Consider the following 13704-nt stretch of genomic DNA (forward strand, 5'->3'; position numbering starts at 1 on the left):
ATCTGTAACCATTGTATAAGCAGGGTCACCATGACAACACCCTGTCAAACATCACTGTAGTACATTATCGCTCCAGGAATGAGCCTGCTATACCTTTCAGCCTATAGTCTATATCTTAGGACATACTGTGCCATACCAGTCACATCTCCTGAACATTAAGAGGGTAGATGTTTTACATCTAACTGTAAATCAATCGTTATTTGAGAGAAACAGCCCCTGTATCCCTCGAATGTGGAAAGCTGTGAGTGACATCAGGCTATAAATGTCCTCCCTAGGCAGATGGTATATTGTAATTTCACACCAATTACCTCCTCTCCATAATGCATTGCACAATCGCAGGGTAGTGAAACGGTCTCAGAAGACCTCCTACGGTAACTCGCTAAAGAGGTTTGTGCTTTTGCCTTTGAGAAACCCTTAGTGTATTCCACTAGAGCAATTTCAGGAGTGCTCAAATTAATGTGTTAAATAGAGTATTGGGATGTGAGGATATGATTAATAATTGTAATTGCTTCGCCACTCAATTGTGTGACTTCAAATGCCTGTCTACATAGCATTCTGTTCAAACAGGGCTAGACGGTACATGTGCTTAATGGACAGCAATCTGACAACACATTCAATCATCTGTAAAAAAAAAAAAAAAAATGATTGAAGTGTGTTTCATGCGTTAACACCTTTGTTATGAAGCTGACATAAATAACACTGTCATACCAGTTACAATACATGTCAAACCATCAGTCATGACATCTGATTACAACATGTGCTGTGAACAAGGTGCCCTCTATTCAGACACCAAGTGTTCTTCAAGGAGATCATTATGTTCAGAACCACCATGTCCAGACATGTTTTGTGTGTCACACACCTATTTTTAGGTGTGTTTTAGGTTGATCCACTGGGAATGTCTCTTGCTACGTGTGATTGTTAATATGCATCTACGTGCAACTGTATAATCACCATTTAGTCAAAATACAGTTATCCAATAAAAACAGCCTTCATATTACATGAAAAAGTAGCACACTGGCACTGATAGGTTTCTACCAATACATCCCTATCCACCATTGACAAGTAATGCGCTAGACCTTCTCTACTTAAGTTTGTGCAATACACATCCACCTGAGAGTCAGTTCCAACACAGCGACTCCCTGGATAACCTTCTTGCACAACTCTGGGTTGCACCGGGATGAAATAAATATTAAAGTGCTGGTTTGCATTGTCCTGCCGTCTGGGATAAATCAAACGCCCTGATATGAGCTGCCATGTACATTGTGATTCCGTGTGTGATGCGTCTGCCTGGGGGACACACACACTCTTTTCATATCTGAATACATAAAGGCCAGGGATACGAGAGGGGAAGTTCAACCCCCAACAGGGAGGATGGATAGAGGTAGGGAGGGGTGAAACAGAGGGTATGGGGGGAGGAGAGACTATTCTCGGTTAAGCACACAAATAATCCTAGTAGGAATAATTAGGATAGAGAAAGGCAGAAACGTTAATGAACAGGCAAATTTAGCAACCTTGAAATGAAAACATTCCCACTCTAGACCAACCCAGAAAATACTTTAATAGGGCAAGGGAAGAGGTCTGTTCATCCCAGTGTTTCCCCTTGAGAGGAGAGGGCAGCGGGGGTATTAAGGCGTTACTGACAGGGCCTTTTCACCACAGGCCAGCACCAACAAACTTCATGACAATGCCCACAGGGGAGAGCAGATGTCCATTGCCAGCAGCACATCTGCATACAGCCACAGTCCCCGCCCCTTCGACCCCTTCCACGCCCAGACAAAAGAACCCTCTCCCAAGTACCTTCCTTCCACTTGAGCCTCAAATGGAGAAAAAAGGATATCTTTTCATACAAATCCCTGCCAGGTCCTTTAACATGATAATGCCAAATTGTGAAGTAGGGGGAATGGAGAGTCCAATCAGGCTCATGTTGGTTTGCACCTATACCACAGTAATCACTGTATGAGTAGTCTGAATCCCGCACATGATTGGTTTTCAGTGATTATGTGGGTTACGTTAGTAAAATCAATGACATAAGCTGAATCCAGGGGACTTGGCAGAAGTGCTTCCATCTGTGATGTGTGCTGTAGATGCAAGCAATAAAGCTACGAGTGGAAGGGAGAGACTACACTTGTAAACCTCAAGTTAATAAAAGTAATGGGTGGAAGGGAGAGACTACACTTGTAAACCTCAAGTTAATAAAAGTAATGGGTGGAAGGGAGAGACTACACTTGTAAACCTCAAGTTAATAAAAGTAACGGATGGAAGGGAGAGACTACACTTGTAAACCTCAAGTTAATAAAAGTAAGGGGTGGAAGGGAGAGACTACACTTGTAAACCTCAAGTTAATAAAAGTAAAGTGCTGCATGGTGGCATGGTATTATGACACTGATCTGTTTTCATAAATATCTCTAACTTTAACTTTTTAAATCTAAATTACTCTTTTCTATCCAATGATATAATGTGAAATGTCAAAAATAGACTTCCTCAACGTGTTGAAATTAGCACTTCCAGTTCAAATAGAATTATTCTTCTGTCCTCTTATTCATCTATTTTTCTATTCAATCTTTTTGAAGAGTTCCAAAGACGGTTGTTTTGTTGGTATGAGAGACGGAAATGATATCATTATGCCTTCACCACTGTATTGTTTTTTCTTATCACAAAGATGTCCTCGGAACAGCCCACAATTCCCTCCCTCGTCCCTCCCGTTCCTGATGGCGCAGAGACACATGGGCACCGACGAGCGTCAAAGATAGCTTTCAAAACTACACCAGTGGCACAACAGAGGTTTTCGAAATCATTAGAAAATTATATTTCTTCCTACCTCGATTAGATGTTTATTGAGAGTTCAAACGGTGGCTTTAGGCGTCCGAAAATATCATCATGCGCTTTAAAATATCGCTCCCTATGTTGGATATTAATTAGCCTAATGATCCACCTTTAGATGCAACAAAAACTTAATCCTAGAGCAACGGGACCAATCTCAGTCGCATAAATAATTGATTCCTAATCTTGACTGTTGAGAGAAAGTAGCCTTTTCCTTTAAAATAGCCTATGCTTGAGATTGCGACACCGTTTATATGCGTGCACACTCCTTCCTATTCTTTCCCTCCTGCAAGAACTGAGAGAGGTGTGTATCAGTTTCTTTTCTTTTTTTTCTCCAATTTTGAATGAGGCGGGGCTTTTGCCCATACAAACCAATGGCGCCCCACATGCGCCCGCCTCGCCTCCCAAACACACAGATCAGATGGGTCACCTGTCATTCAGATAAGGATGGATAGATTTCTAACAAATTTGAACCTATTTTGTCAAATAGCTATAAAGACAATGCTCTAAATCTGTTTGATGATGTCATCCTCATTGGCCCTAAACCTTGCTTCTATGTAAGGGACTAGTATGGACATGTCTGCATCCCAACATACATTTATTTGGTTTTACACTAGAACCCATGGAAGACTCACTACTCTCTCCTTTCTCTCTTTTATGCCACCCCAGCTAACACAGCAATGGTGTTTAATCATGTGCATGGTCTCTCTACTGTGGTGTTTGTATGTGTGTGTGTGAGAGAGACCCAGCTCGCTGCTCCACTCATTGCCAGCAACTTGTAGGGCATCCACTGCAGCTGCAGTCATGTCCATGTCATGTTTTAAACATGCAATCTCTGCAGTTTCCTGTCCATTTCTTTGGACTGACACTTTCTATATTGAAATAGAATTCTAGAACATTTGCAATGAAACCAAGAGGTTAAGAGTGTTGGTTTAGTAACCGAACGGTCACTGGTTTGAATCCCCGAGCCGACTAGGTGAAAAACCTGCCGATGTGCCTTTGAGCAAGGCACTTAACCTTAACTGCTCATGTAAGTCGTTCTGGATAAATGACTGAAATTTAAAATATGGTACGGATGATGGAGGGCATGATCAGTGAGGGACGTTGGTCCACTTACATTTGTGAAATACAGTGAGCTCAAATGAGTTTCCCTCCTTGACAGCAGCACCAAGACATACCCTGACCAACCCCAGAGGCAGCAAGGAATCAGTCCTGCCAATAATGGAGGGAATGTAAGGGGTTAAAAAGGGAAATAAGAGCAGAGCAAGACCTGTGAACATTTGAACCACTGTGAATTTCAGCAGTGTCGTAACTTCATGACAGAGAGCAGGTGTGCATTAACCAATGGGCCTACATTACGGTGTTCTAGTACATTATTAGCATCACATTTCCCTTTAACATTTAAGAAAGGTGAAAAGGAAAGGTGAAACTGATACAAATGAAAACAATCAATGCTTGAACAGCATTTGTCCCTGACATCATCATATACTTTACACATCACTCAGCTACAATGTTTCTGCAGAGAGTGAGAGCGAGTCACAGAGAGAAAGAGGAACAACCCCCCACCCCCTTACCACCCTTCCTGCCTTAAAGGTCCAGTGCAGTCAAAAAATGTCATTTGCCTTTGTTTTATTTTCACACTATGAGGTTGGATTTATACAATCCTAGTAACATTCTTTCTTGAGAAATAGCTCTTTGCTAAGAAGCTATTTTTGTTTCTTTTTAATCATTTTAATTGAAAACAATCATAGTGCAATACTTAATTGTTACTCAGAAATGATTTGACATTGAGATGAAAAAGGCTACCCGGGGCAGCAGGTAGCCAAGTGGTTAGAGCATTCGGCCAGTAACTGAAAGGTTGCTAGATCAAATCCCTGAGCTGACAAGGTAAGAATCTGTTGTTCTGCCCCTGAACAAGGCAGTTAACCCACTGTTCCTATGCTGTCATTGTAAATAAGAATTGGTTCTAATTAACTGACTTGCCTGATTAAATAAAAATGCTGCACTGGACCTTTAACAGCTGCTGCCTGTCCTGTCTAATTAGTCATGGAGTGTGGTGATGCTGCTAATTGTGTATTTACCCTTTAGGTGTGTAGGCCCTGAGTCTGTCTGTCTGTCTGTCTCTCTGTGCTGCACACCACCGCTGTGCACTTCTGTCTGTCTGGGAACCATCCCAAACATTTAGGTTGACAAATCCAACAGCAGAGCTGTCTCAAGGGGAGACAGAGCCTAATTATGTTTGTATTGAAAGGAGGAGGCACAGGTATGATCTTTTAGGCAAGTCAGTTAAGAACAAATACTTATTTATAGTGATGGCCTACCCTGGCCAAACCCAGACAACGCTGGGCCAATCGTGCACCGCCCTATGGGACTCCCAATCACGGCTGGTGGTGATACAGCCTGGATTTGAACCAGGGTGTCTGTAGTGACACCTCAAGCACTGGGATGCAGTGCCTTAGACCGCTGCGTCATTCAGGAGCCCGAAGAGGGGAGAGAAGATGCTTGGTGCTTTAGTCAAAAGCAAGTTCAACCTATTGATAATTAGTTCCATTGCCACACCTAAATGACACCTAAAATGAGAAAAACTGATGATGAATGTGCAATAATGTAGCACTTTATAAAAGGATGGCATGTGACATACATGATTAAATATGTAATAAATGTGCCTAAGTTCATTTACAATGCATGTCACAATGATTCATTATTACCATCTACTTTTAATTAAAGGAGTTGTTAAATAGAAGCATTTTAAGCAGTTTGATTATTTAAATTTGGTGTGGTTAGAATGTGCTAGCATTCCATAGACTGCAATGTAAAAATAGAAAGACTCAAAACGCCATGATTGTAGAACGAAACCGTGAAAAGTAGTGCATCTAACCTGAGATCTGGTGTTTGGAGGGTGAATGAATGTAAACCCAATGTAAGTGTTCTGATACAGAAAAAGTGTTTGAAAACAGAAGCACTCTGAAACACCCAGTGGTTCTTCCAACTGAATATTGGTGTTTTTAAGAGTGTTGTGAAAACACTTTTGGTGATTTCAGTGCATGTAAAAGGCTGCATCAAAACAAAATAATGATTTATTTTTGTCAGACTGGTTAAGAAATGCAAATGGTTTGTAGCATACATATTGATTGATGGTAAGGGCACATGGATAATATTTTTTGTGGAATTTCAACTTAATTTTCCAATGCTTTATTTAGACAGATTACAAACAGGAGGAGACAGAGGAGTGAAAGTGGGAGTGGAATTGAACTCCGATTTCTGGGGAAGTCAGATGGTACGTTTAATTGGAATTTCATTGGAATTTTACACACTCATCCACACTGTAGAAAAGTATTATGTGGTGAATTGAAATTGATTTAATAATAATAATAATAAAACATATAGTTAATAAAAAATGAATGCAAGTTATTTCAGTGATTTGTTCATTTCATTTTACAAAATAAAATAAAAATAAATCCAACTTAATATGCTACTCAAATGTATATATTTTTTAGGACAAAGAGAGAACATTTTGTGATTGAACACATTGGAAGTCTGGTTTTAATCTCCTTCCTATCTTGACACGTGGCTATATTTTCAGAGGATTATGGGTAATTCAACATTTAGACTAAATTATTATAGGTGTAAGCCTAATGGATGCATATGATGTCAAAACAGTCAGACAAAATAAAGTTTAATGATGAGAAGACCCCTTCCCACATTTGAAACTTTTATCCTGCAATGCTTAATGTAAAACCTCTAGTCACTACTTGTGGTTTGAGCACTGTGCTCAACAATACCTGACAAAATGGGTTAAACTGGCAAATGATCAGATACATAAACCAATGTTAAACATACTCCAGAAGAAGTGATCTAATTCTGCACTAGACAGGATTCAAAAGACCATAATAGTGTTTTCAACCTTTCCCGGTAGGGCTCCCAGTCCCTGGCAAGTTGTTTCACAACACTTGATTACAAGTGTAACAATACACCATGTCATGTTTCAAAACATCTCAGGATTATGCGTTTCAATACTGCATCAAAGTTAACGTTTCGTCTCCTTCAGACTGGTAGCAGCTCAGTTGTCACTTGTTTTGGGTGTAACAAAGCACTTAACTTTAACGGTGTGTACTTACCATGATTTCGCACAAGGATGATGCATTAAGAGAAAAAAACACCAGCATTTGACTTAAAAATCACATGAGCTAAAACGAAAGCTCAAATAAATATTCAAAATCAGATCAACTATTGTTTCACACCCCATAAACAGCCTTATATGTGGAATATGAGGCTGTTTATCATGTCTCATAACCAGTGTGTGCTTTGTTGTTTACTATAGGGCCTACAGTAGGTAATACAGTATTTTGCTGGTGATGTGAGTAGAATAATATAATAAGTGCTCTTTCTCTCTCTCTTTTACACAGACCTCCTTAACTCTAGGAGACCAAGATCGATGCAGGGACAATGTTGTGAAATCAATGAACTAGTCATGATCGTTGCACTGATACACTCACTGAGAAACACAGCAGGGATGTTTAGATTAGTTCCAAGGCACTGAAGCACACACACAAACAGGCACACACACAAACAGGCACACACACACACAAACACGCGCACACACACACACACACAAACAGGCACACACAAACACGCGCACACACACACACGGATGATGCACACACGCAAGCACAATGCATGCACAAACACCCAAATAAAAAACAAAATATTTGGTGGTCAAAAGCTTTCTCCAATATCTGATATGTTAGCATATCTATTCCTATCTCTATCAGTTAGAGTTGCTTTGGGGAAACAGGTGTTGAGTTGCGAACAGCCACGTGGAAAGAAGAAGAAAAGAAAGATGAATTGTTGTTGACAAAGATTTACACCAACGTGCTGCATCTGTCATCATTTGACAGAGCAAGGTAAACACACCATTCACCAGAACACTAAGCCCTACCCACAGGATCTGTAGTATGCGACTGCATATTTCTACGGATTACAAGGTTGTCTCCTTTTTTCTTTCCTCATGGCAGACATCTGAGTGTTTGACCTTTTTAAAATGCAAAACAATTCTCCAACTGGGAGAGCGAATGGGCGGCTCATGATTGTGGTAGTGCATTTGAGGGACTTAACTCACAGAGAGGGAGAGATATTTTATGACTTTCGAAGTCCTGACTTGGTTTTGGGAATGCAATAACACCTTCAAGGGTTATATTTAATCTTTAAAGACAGGTTATTCTTATTCTGCTCCACACTTTACGTCATTTGAATGAATATTTTACCTCAAACCAAGGCTCCCTCTCCAGCTTTCATTGTGTTATCCTCTCCTTCTCCCTTTTTTCACACACAAAAAAGTGAAGCCTGCAGTCTATTCATTCTCTCCCCATATAGACTACTGATTTCAGAAGAACATTAAAGTTCATAAAACGTCCTCTTTCTCAATCTCATTCCTAGTCTCTGCTTTTAAGTACTGTAGCTACATCAACATAATCAGTCATTTCTGAGGGCAGTCAGATCTGGTCTACCCATGTCGCCATGTATCTCTCCCCACTTCTAATTAAATAAGAACGATGAGGGAGTTATCTTTAAGTTTGACTTTACTTATGAGATTGGGTAAATCTCTGCCTTAACCGAACTCCCCTTCAGCAGCACATTTACAGCCCCTCACACACAAACACCCACACACACACACACACAAAACACCCACACACACGCATGCAATATCACAAGGATTAACTCATGGGGAATCATTTAGATTCAAAAGTTGAACAGTATACAAACTATAAAAGTACCACCTACACACATGCATGTGAATGTGTGCTCGTGTGTGTGTTTCTGTGTGTGTCTGTGCGTCCGTCTGGTATGTACGTGTGTGTGCATCACATTTATATCTTGCTTTGAAGGTGCTCATTAGAGTCTAAACCCTACAGTCTGATATTAATACTCAGTCCACATCTCTCAACATTCTCATTTAGACTGCACAATCTGGTGAGAAATGCACGCTTACGACACTCCTTGTTTTCTTGATTGGTTTCATGTCATGGTGTCTACTGCGTGAAAACTACTCTGACACTTTGAAAGAGCCTTCTAAGAGAATACCGACACATCCTCCTCCTTCCCACATGTTTCTCTCTTTTGTTTTCTTGCCAAATGTGCTGTGTTCCATAGCCCCTCTCCCAAAACAGCAACATGTTCATGCTCCGAAACTCTGACTGGGTTTCAATATTTAAGCTTTTGGCAGGAGTGTGAGAGTTCAATTTACCCCTTAATGAGAGATCCAGTCTCTTTACGACTGTATTCCAGTAGATAAATATGTGTTGGAACAGGACAAGTGCTGTTTAAAGTGAGGGTATCCTATTACTTCACGATGATTTCCCACAATGCTGACTTCTAAAGAGCAGAGGTTCTGTGAATGGAGAACCAGATGAGAGAGGATATAATAACAATGTAGAAAATTGCAGTTCAATTGTTTTTGAAAGCAAGTTACATTTAATTTGAAACAAGATAATTGTCTCTCTGAGTTTTTCAAAGGAAGCCAGCCAGCTTAAAAGCTTGACTAATCAAAAAACATATTTGTTCAGGTTAATTGAACTGGTGCTGCTCAAATGAGGTAAACAACTCCAAGTACAAACACTCCCAAACTCCATTTGTCACATACAGCACAGGATGTTGGCGGCACCTTAATTGGGGAGGACGGGCTTGTGGTAATGGCTGGAGCAGAATCAGTGGAATGGTATCAAATACGTCAAACACATGTTTACCAAGTGTTTGATGCCATTCCATTTGCTCCGTTCCATCTATTATTATGAGCCGTCCTCCCCCCAGCAGCCTCCACTGCTCACAGGCAATATCAAGTAGGCCACTGAAGAAAACAATGTTGGAAATGGCTAAATGAAGAAGCTTTGTGCTACAAGCTGCCAACAGCACCTGACTTCTAATTAACCTGCCTACACCGGAGCTTGTTGGACATTTTGATCTGAATGTTTGAGACACCTTTGCTTTGACATACATGCAGCAAACATTAGAGTAGGGAGCAGAGTTGTGCTGCATTCCTAATCTGTAAAACTGGATAGGTTTAACAGGCTTTGGTAATGGGATTAAATTGTTGTGAGGCAGGGGTTTACTGAGGAGGGAGAGTGGTTCGAGGGAAGTAGAAATCTTGAGGGGTCCTCTGTTGAATGAACACACGGAAATGGCAGGAAGCTATTGGCTGGAATAAGAAATGCACAGTGAGGGAGAGGGTTTATCTACAATGCTGTCAGGTCAATATGTGGGAAGACCATTGGCTAAGTTTTGCAGTGTGTGGGGGGATAGTTTTTTTTGTCAAGAATGGTTTTAATAATATGATTTTGGATTAACATTGATGCATTTTTAAAAATAATTTGTCAAAGTGACTATAATAATAATAAAAAACAAGCAATATCATTAGAAAGGATTCATTCAATAATTTGCAAATGATCATATACAGAAGTGAACACTAATGCATAGTTAATACGGATGTAATTACACATGCAATGCCATTTAGACATTCTCTATAACAAATCCTCTCAATCTTTGTCTAGCTGGACTGAGAACGGTCTGAGAATTACAGAGATTTCCCTGGTGTTGTGCAGGAAATCTCCATATTACAACGTTTTCCCATGTAGCGTTTGAATATCTTAATTAGTGTGGCATTGAGAATCTGTCTGATAATTACAGGCTGATTAAAGGCATAGGCCAAGCACTCAACGTGATGTACACACTCAAATGAACCGTCCCCATTCACCCTGATAAAAAGGATGCTGTTATTTGATTACAGCTAATTAAATGATTCACTGACTGACACAGTCTTCACGCCTTTTGACATGTTTCCCATGTGCTGTGTGTTCGTGATGGATCAACCCATCCTTGTAATGTTTTTCTTTGTATATTCCCTCCTCAGGTTGTATATTAATCTAGCTATTTCACTAAACATAAGGTCACATTATCCTACACACAACCCACAGGTGATTTTGCATACACAACTACTTATTCATCACCTAAAAATGAAAGAGTGGACTTGTGAAAAACCAGTGTGTGTGATGTGGAGTAGGAGCCTGTGTTTTATCCTGCCTGGAGACAACACGCCAGACCAATCGGCTCTCCAATTGGGACATGAGGCAGCAGCTTGGACAAGACTACAGCTAACAAGCCCCACCACTACTCTGTGCAGTACACACACATGCACACACGGACACACACACTTCCGTGAGAGGCTAGCAATGTTACTGCCATATAGAGGTTAACTAGGGAGTTCTTATCTCAACTTGGCAAACTCCCTCCATGATCAGGACATTTGCAGGACATCTTATCCTCTGGTCCTCTGTAGGAATGAGATAGCTGGTACCTTTATCACCACAGCCTCTGGAAAACTTAGGCACACTGTAACAAGGATCTTTGGGTTGGCAGGGAATGCAGACTGACTGCCATGTCCTACAGAAAGTAGAGAGATAGACAGATCAGTTGGACCACGTAGCACTGCTGTTAAATTACATTTCTCTCTCTGCCTCGGAGTGGAGTGGGCTCTTTCTCATTTCAGCCTAAGATGAGAACTGTTTTTGTCTGGAGGTTGAGACTGTAATGAACCAGCCTGAGCAGAAATAAACACACATCTTAATGTGAGCTCATTGCATCAGTTCAAATTTGTTTCATTAGAGAGGGTGAGGGTGGCAGAGAAAGAAAGAGCAATAGAGAGAATGTATAAAAAGGGAAGGACACAAAAAGAGGGCGAGGTTGCAAAAGAGGTGGGGGAGAGGAGGAGGGGGTATTTTGCCATTAGTTATCTTGGAACCAGAGTAAACAGAAAACATTCGTAGGATGTTGTGTGAATTTGCCGAGCCATCTCCATGACAACTCTATTTTCCAGTCGCATCTTTAATGAATAGGTAATGGAAGAAATGCAAAGCGCAAAACTTCATTACTGCAACGGTCATCTGCAATAAAAGGGAATTACAGAGGCTGTCATTTGCCGAAATTGGCTTGCTGAATATTCGTCCGGTACAACACGAGGGTAAACTTGTGTTTAGGGGGACTGGGAGAAGGGCAGTATTGGAGCTCTTTGTTAATAATGTAGATGAGGGTACCACTGAATAGGCAGCTAGTCCAGGTGGTGGTGGAGATAGTAGTATGAGGAAACAGTGTAGCTTTTTCCAAACAGCCATTCACTAAGACTACGCAAATGGAATCCTTGACGAAACAGACTCCAGACAATATCAGCTGTTATTGAAATGTTTGACCAAGAATACTTTTTGTTGGACATGTCTCTCTTTTTTCTATCCACATGGGCATATTTGTTTTTATGGGAAAAACTTGACAATTTTATGCTTTGTGTTCCAAGGACATCATCCAATCATATTATTACTAAAAGGACCTTTGTTATGCTTAACTGTTGACCCAAACATGCATGTTTCATTTTGTTGCCACCTTGCACTTTGCTCCCTCGAGGCTGACCTATATTATCATGCTAATGTTACTTAGGGAGGATCACAAAAATTATTTTATATTCACAGATCAAAATCGGAGGGAGGTATAGGATGAGGGAGTGCTTTACAATAACATGAAGGCCACCTTCGTTTGCTTTAGCACCTTCATGCAGGGAGGGATACAGGAACTTTGGTTGTCTGGCAATCTTCCGGTCCTTATCAAAGCCTTTTCTCTCCAGCAGGTGCAGAACCTCTCAACTCGTCACATCAAAGAGACACACCTGCAAGTAAATAACAGCAAACAGACACGGTGGATCGAGGCTAGGGCCTCCAGTAACAAAGAGGTACGATTCATTTCAAAGTGTCTAATTTAATATTCATCAAGGTACGCTTTGGTGGTTGAAAGCTTGTTTACTGAATTGTATCTTTTGTCTGTGAGAGACAGTGATTGGAAGTCTGATACGCCAGCTGGCATCTGTTTGCACTTGTTGGTCCATATTTACACATCACAGTGTGAACACAAACATGCACAAACACACAGACACTCACAAATACTCAGTAACACACGCACATACAAACATGGTATGGATGGACCACATAGGGCTTGTTCGACATTGCAGCCGACAGACTGCCTGATCTGCAGATCACCTTACATCATAAATAACTGCTCATTATTATTAGTAGTTAGTCAGTCACCATTTACCCACAATGCATAATGGATTTGATCCTCTCGAACAGGTCCTTTGAGTATGGGTTCTTTCACTTATCATGGTTATGATGGGGGAATGGGTTTTGCTGTGTTTTGTAGAGTTAGGGTGGGTGGGTTGTTCTTGACCTCCCTGCGAACTGAATAAATTAGGACGCTGTTGCCACAGAGATTTAAAATACGTCACTACATGGGGACAGAGGGTGGGTGGAGTGGGCAGAGGAAACAAAAACAAATCTACCTACAAATATACAGACAGAGAAAGGGCTCAAGTCATCTATAATTGAGTTCATGGTTCTCAATGTGTTCCCCTGTGAGTTCTTCCTCCTCTATGAAGAGTGTGTGTGTGTGTGGGGGGGGTTATTGCTTTTCTATTATTTCTCTATTTTCTTTCTCTCTGATTGGTTGGGAAGGGCCTGTTGTTTACAAATACAATTTGATTTGATTTGATGTTGAGCTGCTTGAGGCTGGGGCGTGGTGCACAGTCAATGAATGGAACAGGCATGTTGTGGTGAAGCCAAGACCAGCACTATAGCCTCACTATCCAGCAGGTGCAGGCAGAAAATACAGTCCAAAGTAACTCACAGACAGATGGACAGACTGACCGCCAGACAGGAGAGGTGCAGGTGTTACTTTGTAAGCAGCACCTGCTTCTCAATATGGCTAAAGGCTCCTCTTCATGAATACTGTACAATTCTCTCACCAAGCATTAATACAGTCACACAATCTACCGGTTCATAACTTTCATCAATCAAA

At 40.9% G+C, this 13704-nt stretch overlaps 1 protein-coding gene across 1 annotated transcript in view; it reads right to left on the reverse strand.

The window, feature by feature from the left end:
* Positions 1-3119, reverse strand: part of LOC115135073 (C-terminal-binding protein 2) — a 95137-nt gene extending 92018 nt beyond the window's left edge. Inside the window, exon 1 of the mRNA XM_065023178.1 lies at positions 2819-3119. The gene's annotated coding sequence lies outside the window, so the exon portion shown is untranslated. The remainder of the gene's footprint in view (positions 1-2818) is intronic.
* Between the last annotated feature and the right edge of the window lie 10585 nt (positions 3120-13704).

This window comes from Oncorhynchus nerka, linkage group LG10 (genome assembly GCF_034236695.1).
Source record: "Oncorhynchus nerka isolate Pitt River linkage group LG10, Oner_Uvic_2.0, whole genome shotgun sequence".
In the NCBI taxonomy this organism is placed as follows: domain Eukaryota; kingdom Metazoa; phylum Chordata; class Actinopteri; order Salmoniformes; family Salmonidae; genus Oncorhynchus; species Oncorhynchus nerka.